Here is a 10,919-nt window from a genome sequence, read left to right on the forward strand (position 1 = left end):
AAATAAGAGGACCTCACTTGTTTTGTGAGAAGCGCATGGGCTTGAAGCCGCACCTTACGGGGAAATCCGCCATCCCCCTGCCCGTTCTCGCCAGCCGGCCGCAAAGCTACGAGGACCAGCGGGGAGGGTCTGGCCGCGCCCCTCAGCTCAGGTGCGCGTGGGGCCGGGTACTCCTAGCGGAGCACGCTTGGAACTAGACGCGTGTTTAAAGATTCCACTCTTCCCAGAGCGCTTTCCCATACTCAGTGGGCTCTAGTTCCCAGGGAGAAAGGGGGCAGACGTCCCTGTTCCCATTACACAGATGAGGAAACTGATTCGAGAAAAGACATTTTGTTTGCCACGCCGCCCCCAACCAAAACACTTGAGTCCTGAAACTAAAGAGACCACACAGTGGTGCTCTGAGACGGTGGCCTGTGAACTCTGAGCCTGAAACAGTGCCTAGCACAGCGCCATGCTCAACAGACACTGGCTGAAAGAATAAAAGCCCAGTAGATTCAGATTTGGACCCGCACATCCTCACCGTCATTCACCGGCCCCTCCATCTGCCCAGCTTGGGCTAATCCTAAAGCTGCATATGTCGACCTCTCGCCACTTCAGAGACCCATAGCAGAAGCCCTGGGTCTTTCCCCAAGTGGGAAGTTTCTTCAGTTCTGTGGAATTCGTGGGGGTGGCTTTGTGCTTCCTGCGCCAGAGAAAACACAACCCCCAGAGGAGAGACCCTAGCAGGAAAGGGGCAGGGAGGTTGGGGATTACAGCCTGGGGCCCAGATAACTGGGAGTTAACTGTGGCAGCCCGGGTGCCTCCAGTCACAGGAGCAGTCTTAGTGGAAGAAGTGGAAGCAGTTCCCACCTCACTGTCTTTTCTGCTCCTTGGTGTTGCTTGCCTGGGTGTCGCGCACCTGGGGCTTGGGTCTCACAGGAGCAGCCTGTGGATGCCCACCTTCCAAGCTTTCTAAATTTGGCTTTGGGACTTTGAGCCAGCCAGGGGATAGAGGTGTGAGGGAGGTGTCAGAGGGCAGAGTTCATCTGGAACTGTCTACCTGCCCTGACCTCCAAGGCCGCAGGGAGTGACCCTCTCGTGGACACCCCCTCCCTTCCTCAAATGCTGAGAAGTGTTCTCTCAACTGTTTGTCAAGGAATGGCTCCTAAGTGGGGGGGAGGCTTTAGCATCTCTTTTCCAGCAACGTTCCTCAAAGCCACCCCAAACATACCACATGAGGAAAGCAAGGTACTTGCTCTGAGAACATAGTTTTAAGAGAAAGGTGTTCATTTGAACACCTCTAGATTATCACCCCTAAATTGCTTAAAGACAGACATTCTGGCCAACCCTGAGTGTCAGGTACTGTGTTGGACACTCACTTGACTATATGAGGAAAAAGGAGGCAGCGTCCCATGCCAAGATGACCAAAGATCTCCAAACACTTAGCCCACCACGGTCTACCTTTTCTGAGGAAGCTCAGGCCTAGACTGTGAAGGGGAACTTGTTCCCCACGAGTCAGCAGCAGGCCTCAGAGGATTAGGACCCAAGAAATGAAACTCCATCCTCAGGGAACTGCAGCCTGGGGGGGAGTGCGGAATCAGGCCCTGCACACCTGAAAAAAGCTTCATGCTGAAATTCATGGGGTGTAGGGGGCCGCAGGCTGCAGTGAAGATGAGTCAAGTGATCCCAATGGTAACTTGCTCAGGGATGGGGTGTTTGCGTATGTCTGGCCCAGTTTAGAGTCAATCTTGGAGTCTTCCCTTCTCCTGGAAATTAAGAAGTAGAGGGAGCCCCAGATCCTCACCTCTCCACCCCAGATAGGAACCAGAGAGGAGAGTGGCAGAACTGTCCACATGAAAAATGCAACATGAACAGGAAATGCCATGTGCAAACCATCTGCATAGAACTCTATACCATAAGGAGTGAGACACGGGGGAGACACCCAGGAAGGATTGGGCAGGAGGTCTCTGGCCTTGCGGGTGACTATCCCCACTCTATGCCCCTTCCACAAGCAGTAAAGGGATCCTGGTTCAGTATTCCTTCCAAAAAGTATTTGAATTTCACATTGCTATTCAGTCAATCAGCTTAGATTTAGGAAGCAATTTCCATAAGTCTCCAGTACCTGTGGGGGGAGAGAAAAGCCATGCAGCCACCTACCCTGTCTTCTGGGTAGGATCCTGCTCTTCTGGTTCTGGTTAGAATATCCATATCTGGCATTTACAAAGCCTTCACCCTAAGCAGGGCATTAAACTAAACAGTTAAGGCACCTTATCTCATTTAATCCTTACATCATCCCCAGTAGTGGGAGCGTCCCCAATTTTCAGATGAGGAAACTGACATGAGACAGGCACCAAAGTTGTTTTCCTAACCCCTGAGATTTGCTGGCCTAGTGAAGCTTCTCTGTCTGGGATTCACCTTGGTCATCATCCTATAGTGACTCCTCAGAGTCCACTGGGCTCAGCTCAAGCCCCTGCCCCAACTTGATCTTGCTTCCCTAACTGGTCCTGTTCTTCCCTGCAGTTCCTAAGCCCTGATGACCAACACCATTCAACACTGGCGGTTCTTTCAGACACCCCAAAACTTCTCTTCAAGTTTGCATGTCTTTGCACAAATTGTTCCCTCTGCCCAGAAGGGTCTTAATCAAGCTCACCTCCTGAAGTCCCCATTGAAGACCAACAGTATGTTATCACTCCACTGGGAATCTTCTCTGACTTCTATTCCCTGCCTCAGTTTGGCTTCTCTCTACAGAGCCAGCACTAGTCTTTGTGCAAATCAGAAAAAGCTACCACTTTTTGGCAGGTATAGGTACCCCCATTTGGCAGCAGGTCATGAACTGTCTTCCAGTCTTCCTTGCTCCCTTTGCCAGCTGGCTTTTCTGTAGTGCATGTACTGAGCAACTGTACTCTGTGGCCTGGCTTTGGGACCCCACATCTGTCCCCTCCTATGGCCACAGTGACCACACTGCACAGAAATAGCTTTTATTTGCTCATTTGTCTCCTGTCCCCTCACTACTACCATCCACAAACATTTGTTGAGAGTAAGGGAGAGTCTCCTACCTGCTTTGGGCCTGAAGCCTGGCACTAAGTAGGTACCAGTAATAAGGATCGTAGCCAACATTTTTCTGAGCACTTACTATGTGTCTTGCACCATACTAATTACTTTCTCTGAATATGCTTGATCCTAGGACTCACACAGCTGTTTAATGTTACAGTGTAGCAAAACCAGGGTTTAAACCCATGCCTTGTAGGAGGGATCTACCTTTTCCCTTACTGCTGCTGCGTCACTTCAGTCGTGTCCGACTCTGTGTGACCCCATAGACGGAAGCCCACCAGGCTCCCCCGTCCCTAGGATTCTCCAGGCAAGAACACTGGAGTGGGTTGCCATTTCCTCACTTATCAGCTGATATCAGCCACCGATTAAACATCCAATGGCTTGGAATGGCCGCGGGAGAGGAGTGTGGGAGTTAGGGTTTCAAATTTAGATGGTCAATGCAGAGTCTGGCATACCCTTCTACTGAGGCTCCAGTTCCCTCATCTGTTATCACAGAAAATGAGAGCCAGGGCATTTGGAGTCTTGCCTCAGGGCAGGGTGCAGGATAGTCTTCAGTGGGGTCACGCTGGCGGTTACACCTCACCCACAGCAGGGCTGGGGGTGCAAACATGGGCAGGGGGAGAGAGACGCCTGACTGCCTAGACATGGGCCCAGGCCTCTGAGGTCTCAGGACTCACATACCGACCATTGGCCCTTAGGTACCACTGCTGTCCCCATGACCTCTGAAGGGACAAGAGAAGTGTGAAACTAGAAGGAAATTTCAGAAAAGCTAGGTCTGTTTCTTAGGAGGTCAAAGTCCAGTCCATCCCTAAGAAGTCAGTTTGGTGGCCCAGCCTGGCCCTGAGCTGTGCAAACAGAGTGGAAAAGGCCAGCAGAAGGGTCACTTCTCCAGTCCCAAAACAAAATGACTCTGGGGTGAGGCTGGGAGGGAGCAGAGACCATGCCAATACATGCACCTCACACACTTTGTAGTTCTGCTTGCCCAGGCACAGCTACACATGTGCCACACACAACCAGAAGTAGCCCGATACTCTGCCAAACCCAGGGAAATAGGGAACTCAGCCAAATGTGACGAAGGCAGAGGGCCAGGGACAGTTGGGGGTGTCATGCCCGTGACAGTAACTCTCAACTTCTCTAGGCACAATCATGGTTCAGCTGTCTCTCCTATGGGAAGTGGGAAGGGACTGGGTGCACTCAAGAGGCCAAAGCTGTGTGGCTCAATGGCCCTCAGAATCATGGGGAGAGGGAGGGGTCCCGAGGTAACAGAATGGGGCCTTGGGGGACGGGAGGACACAGCATCCCAAATCTGGAGACCGTAGACCAGAACAAAGGGTGAGGGTGTGTGCGCCCTGGGCATCCAGAAGCCAGCCTGGCCAGAAAGTGCTCTACCCAAGATTTACAGGCTCCGGTGGGGTAATAGGGAGAAAACTTGGAAGTGGAAGAGGTGGGGCTCTGCCTCCCCTCACAGATCCAGCCCCAGAAGGCAGAGCATGAGACTTTAAAACAGGACCCAGCCTTTCCCCAGACCAGACCTCACCTACCAAGCCCTACTTTGTTCTTCCAGAGAATGGGGTGCTCAGGCAATTGCCTGGGGGTAAGCCCCGGATGAACTGCTCTTTGAACTGGCGGGACTGGTTCTGTGTCTAGTCGCCTGGGTTGTCACGGGGTTGCTTGCTTGCCTTGCCTGGCCTGTGAGGAGGGAGGCCTCAGGAAGGGGCCCCTCGTAAATCGTTAACTCCCAGAGCAGTCTCTGCTGCCGTGTCCCCCAGCCCCACCCCCAGTTGTGACTCAGAAAGCCCACTGGAGGCCAGAGTAGGAGGTTAGAGGTCAGAGCCAGAGGTCCTAGCACCTGGACGAATCCTTCCCCTGATTGGAGGGAGGTGGGGGGCGGGGAGTATATGGGGACAGTGTCTATGGCAAAGGCCCTTCTAACTTCAGAGCTTCTCACCCTAGTTTGCCCTCCAGCCTTCCCACTGTAGCCCTGACCTTTGTCTCTCAGGAGAGTCAGAAACTCTGGGTAGGCCTCATGGGGCAGCCCCTGGGCAAGTCCCAACCCCACCAGACCCTTAATCTCAGGGAGATAACTATGCCAGTCCCACCACTTCACCCCAAGGGGTGTCACTAGGACTAGATAATAAGTGGTTGGGGAAAAGAATTAGATACTGTTCAGAACTGGGATAGGACCCTCGGCATTGTTCCAACCCTGCTCCCTGGTGCTGAGGTTCCCTCAAGAGAAATAAAGACTGCCTTTCTGAAGATATTATGCTAAACTCTTTATCTCCTTGGTAATTTATTTAGCCATCACATTCTCATTGTGCAAATAGGGAAACTGAGGCTCCCAGAGACGTGACTTACCAGGCTATGACAGCTGTTTAGGAGCGGGGCCAGGATTTGAACCTGTTGTGTGCCCTCAAGCTGAACCTTTGAAGGGTTCTCTGTCTCCTTATTAAATTCTTAAACTACTGGTGAGGAGACATCCTAAAGGCAGAATGGGCTAGACAGTCCCTCCAGTGTTAACACTGTGTGTGTTGGGGGGCTGGAAGGGGAGTGTATGTGGGTAAGAGACTGGCAATGCTCCCAACCTCTATAAGCCCCTCAGCCAGGGCAGCTCCCCTCAGGTCACAAAGCCCCAGGTGCTATCACAGAAAAGGCTTGACTGCTGCTTCCTGGACCCTTCAGGAAGAATTCTCCTGACCCAGACAGGCTAACAAGAGAGGATTGATGGTGCTACCACCCTTTTCGCTAGGGAAACATCTCAGAAGCTGAGGAGAAAGAGACAAAAAAAAATCAACTTTTAATCGAGACTGCAGATTCAGAAAAGATTCATAAGTGAAATGATTCCCTAAGGAAATATAAAAAGTTACTTACGGCACGGCTAAATTGAGCATGCTTCAATCAGGGGTTGTTGAGAAATCATTAAGATATACAAGATGTTTTTTTAGATATATGTGATTTCTGTCAGGACAGCTGGCTAGTGCTCCACTTAGAGAGATCAGGCCTGAAGCACCCTTGGCCTGCTGTGTCACCTCCTCAGACTCACAGATGAGGAAGAAGGGCAAAGTGATGAGAAACCATACCTGCTGGGCCCCAAGAGCTGCTGCCCAGAGGTTGCCACTGCCCCTAGGGGCCCAAAGACTCTAGCAGGGAGAGTGGAGCAGAGGGATTATGGTCAGAACTCTTTTAATATTTATTTGACTGTGCTGAGTCTTAGTTGCAGCATGCAAACTCTTAGTTGCAGTATATGGAATCTAGTTCCCTGACCAGGGATCAAATCTGGGTTCCCCGCATTGGGAGCACAGAGTCTTAGTCACTGGACTGCCAGGGAAGTCCCTGGTTGGAACTTCTTATTGACTGAAGTAGCTTTTCCCCACTTTCCAAAAGCATAATGGGATGTGGCAGGGCTAGAACTACTTTCTTCGAAAAACTAAAGAGGGGACTCCCTGCTTCATATCCCCTGACCCCTTGTCCTATTCCTTGGGGTGGCCTGAGGAAGTGGTCACCCTATGTGGACAGAGAAGGACCAGAATGTGCTCTCAGATCTGTGTCTGAGGGCTCTGCCTTGGGGGGAGGGGGCAGGTCAGGGAACACTGGTGGAGTGGACCACCCTGGGGAGTTTTCAAGAAAGATCACTGGCTTTGGAGAAGACATTCTCCCCTCTGTCGCAGCCACAGCCATTTCTTAGGAAGAAACAGAAGACTTCTTCGAAGTCCAACTCTCCTCTCTTGCAGCCTGTGGGGGTCCTTCTGCCCCTTGCTTCCTCATGCCTAGGACTTTCGGGATTGAAGCTAGGACATCATGGAGAGTCTCTGTGGAATACTCACTACCTTCCCCCTCCTGGGGACCAAAACTAGTGGGCTTTAGAAAAGGCAAGGCCTAACTCACCTCATGCTTTGTCCAGTACCTGGTCCCCAGTTGGTGTCAAATATTTACTGAAGAGGAGGGAGGGCATGAAGGCAATCTGTCCCATGGGGATGGGTGTGGAGGAGAAAGGACAGGCAAGAGCCTGCTCAGGGGACTGAAGTGGCAATGCCTACACCCCTTTTCTTAGGCCTACCTGCCTGGGTAGCCACCTCCTCCATTAAATCATCAGGGAAGGCAAGAAACCCGAGCCGGATGGTGGTGGCCACACTGCCTTGTGGGTGACCCGAATCTGATCCCGGCCAGGCCGAGGCGCTATTTTAAACTCCAGCTCCAAGCTGCCGCCTCGGACCGCTTGGCTTGCCATCTCTGGTTACAAAGCCACTGCCCATCTCCCTGCCACTTCCTCCTCCCTACCCTAGAACCCCCTAGGCTCTAGGGTTCAATGTGTCTTGGGGCAACCCTACTCTCTGTAGGCCCTGGTCTGTCAACTAGCACCGATGCCTCTCTCCATCCCTTAGCTGAGCCCACTTAGGCATCATCCCTCTACCCACACCAGGACCCACTGACCTTTATTCTGACCGAAAATTCTCCTGTGGGGTGCTTGTCCCAAGGAATAAGGGCACACCCTGGCCAAAGAACCTGTAATCTTGCGCCCCAACTCTGCTGGGATTAGATCACGCAAGCTAGGATAGGGCAGATACTGCAGGAAGAAAGGAAGTAGGTTAGATATAAGTAGGGACTTTCGAGCAGTGAGACTGTGTTCTAGAAGATTTTCCCTTTCCTCAAAATGTCTGCCAGTCTGCTTGGGCAGGAAAAGGTAAATGACTAAAGAGGGAGTCCCCTCACCAATCCTCTGGCTCAAGGGCTTGTGGGTTGAGGGGACTCAGGTACCATTTAGCCAGCCCACAGTGTCTTCTTCTCTCCCTTTCCTAAAGAGGAGAGCTCAGCACTCAGGTGGCCCAGTTGTCAGCTGGCTGGGCCCGCTGGACTTGTGTCCACAATCCTCCTACTCCAGGCAGTAGCCCCCACTGGCTCTCAGGCCTGCTAGACCTACTCCCAAACCAACACAGGCCTAGAGGGAGGCAGCAGAGACATTGCCAGGGCACCAGGGGAAGGGAGGAGGCTGATCATCCATGTTGGCTCCCTTCATCTCAAGCTGGCTGGACAGAAGGTCTCCCAGGCAGCCTGAGTATCCCCATGAACGCCCCCACTCCCCCACCCCCATGCTATGTAGTCTCAGCAGTAAGGTGTTGGCACCAAGCCTGGTGCAGCTGAGCAGTGACGCCAAAAGCCCTGCCATCTCAGGCAAGCTTGGTTCCCTCCAACCTAGCAGTTGGGGCCATGGGGACGTGGGGAGGGTGTCTCCCACCCTCCTGGGCCTGAGGCAGCTGGGGACAGAGCCTTTCTGGAAACCTCCCTTTACATTCACTATTTAAAAGGATATATGGCATACCCATGAGGTCCCAGCCATACCTTCCAACTCAGGGGGCTGGTCTTCAAGTTAGACCAGCAGTTCTCAACTTGAGCTGATTTTGCCTCCCAGGGGACACTGGGCAATATCTGGAGACATTTTTGGTTGTCACAACTGCTGCTAAGCATCTTACAATGCAGAGGACAAAGAATCAAATGGCCCAAAATGTCACTAGTGCTGAGGTTACACACACACACACACACACACACACACACACAGCTCATCATCTACAGGCAGAGCAGAAAAGGTCCTTCTGCCATTCTGGGTTCACAGGCTCCTTGTGGTCTAAGGAATGTGGTAAGCCTGCTGCCTACCCACCAGCCTCTGGGCTTGTTAGCAAAAGTGCCCATGGTCGGGGTGCGGGGGGCTGCATGGCAAAACTTTACCTGCCCAAGAGAGGGACTCTGGACATATCTTACCTACCAATCGACCTCTACAGAGCCCTCCCCGCAAGAGGATCTGGGCCTATAGAAAAGTCTGGGGGTTGCCCTACCCCTCCAGGCCCATGCCCAGGGGGCTGGCTCAGCCTAGGGCTGGCTGCAAGCTTTGGCCTCCTCCTCATCTCTCCGCCCCCTCCCACTTTTATTTAGGAGGCAGCCACAGTGGCTCCGCTCCTGTCTCTGGTTTCCTAGGGAGCTCTGCTGAAGCAGCCCAGCCTCCGTGGGTCCATCTGTCAGGGAGGCTGTTCCGCCCCATCGATTGCTGTTCCCAGGGGGGCTGTGCTGCTCAAGGGACCCAATGTGGCGGCCAGATAGGCGGGAACCACACCGATAAGAGGGGGTGGGGGCAGCTTGGCAGCAGGCAGAGCTGAGGGGGGCTGACACTTCAATGAGAAGAAACAAAGCTAGACAGGCATGAGAAATGCAGGCCAGGGGCACCAAGGCAGGAGGCTGGCTGGAATGACCTCTGAAGCCAGCTGGCACTCTCAGGACTCGGTTTTGCTTCTGGACACACCAAATTCCCACTTACAATGACAATAGTAGTAATAAGTAACACATGTGGAGCGGGAACAGTGTGTCCAACACTGGACTGGGGGCTTTACACACCTCTGCTTTCACCTGAGGTTCACACTCATCCAAAGCAGGTGCTGTTCTATTCCTCCACGGGGAAGGAAGAGGACCGGAGAAGTTACAGCACTTGTCAGCTGCCACACAGAGGTGCTGGCGCCACACTTGGGAGGCGGGTCAGCCTGGCCAGTGGCTGTGCCCCAGCCCCAGACAACGCCAGGCTAGGGGAGGAGGCGTGTCTCGCCAGGCAAGAGGCCCTGCCCACCCTCCCTTTGGAGCCGCCTCCTCCCCTGGACTGTGACATCTGCCCCGCTTCCCGGCCCCAGACATCTGCCCAAAGCCACGTCAGCACTTCCACGGGGGAGCCTGGAAACTGGCTCTGGCCCCTGGGCAAAAGGGGACCAGGAAGGCTGTGAATCCCCGACCCCGACAGGGTGGCCTCGAAAGAGCATGATCCACTCAGCCCAGCAGGCGCTGTGTCAGCATGACTTTGCACTTGGGCTTTCCTGAGCCTCAGTTTCCCCTGTTCAGATTGGGCGCTGAGGGGCAGAGGCCCGAGTTGGGAAGGGGCTCAGAGGAGGATGCAGCAGCATTTTGGGTGAACAAGAGCAAATATCCCCTTGTAGCCAGAGCTCTGGGGGCGCTGGGCAGCTTGCGCCCCCCACTGTCCACTTGGGGCCAGGTGGTCATTTGTCGAGGGTCAGAAGAGTGAAGGGGAGGGTGGGGAGCTACGCCCGGCCCAGGCCCGAGCACTGGCTGGCTGGGGCCAGAGATAACCGGCGCCTCCCGGAAAATCATTAGCATCTGTTTGGGCCGAGGCAAAGTTGGCCCGCAGGCGCCTCCGCCCGCCGGAAACGGCCCCTCACGCCCCCACCCGAGCACACTGGCTAAAGGAGCGTGCCCCCACCCTCCCTGGGGCCAGCTCAAACTGGTGTATCGGCAACATCCACCCACCCAGGGAGGAGGGTCTGGGTGCAGGGCCGCAGGCCAGGCAGGCGGAGGTGGGGGTGGGGGGGCGCTGGTCAGGCCTCGCCGTCGGCCGTCCTGAAGTGGTTTGGGCGGCGCCGTCCGCGCTCTGGGCGATCCAGGCCGGCTCTTAGTGGCGCCCGCACTGGCGGCTGCCCAGGGAGTGTGTGGAAATGACACCGCCAGGGCGGCGGAGATCCCCCCTCCTGACATTGGCTGGAAAGTGGAGCAGCTCGTCAGGGACAATCAATGGCGATCGATCGCTGCACGGCGCGGGCGGGCGGCGCGGGGGAGGTGCAGCGGGGCTGGCGGAGGTGGGGGCATCCGGGGCTGAGGTCAGATAACACGCAGACCCCAAAGGGGGCTTAGCGGCACATGGGGTCACATGGACACACAATCTGTACAGGGATGGGTCACTATGGGCCACAGCCCCCACCAAGGAAGCACACTCACCACATGGAGTTATTGCACACTACTACAGTGTCTGACCCAAGTTATGGCAGGAGGTCAAGGGGTCAAACAAATGGTTCCCACGGACACACACAAATAACAATACAGCCACAGTATCACACAACTACTTCACA

Source organism: Moschus berezovskii, chromosome 8 (assembly GCF_049115385.1).
Source record: "Moschus berezovskii isolate FMDL1 chromosome 8, NW_MosBer_1.0, whole genome shotgun sequence".
Taxonomy (NCBI): domain Eukaryota; kingdom Metazoa; phylum Chordata; class Mammalia; order Artiodactyla; family Moschidae; genus Moschus; species Moschus berezovskii.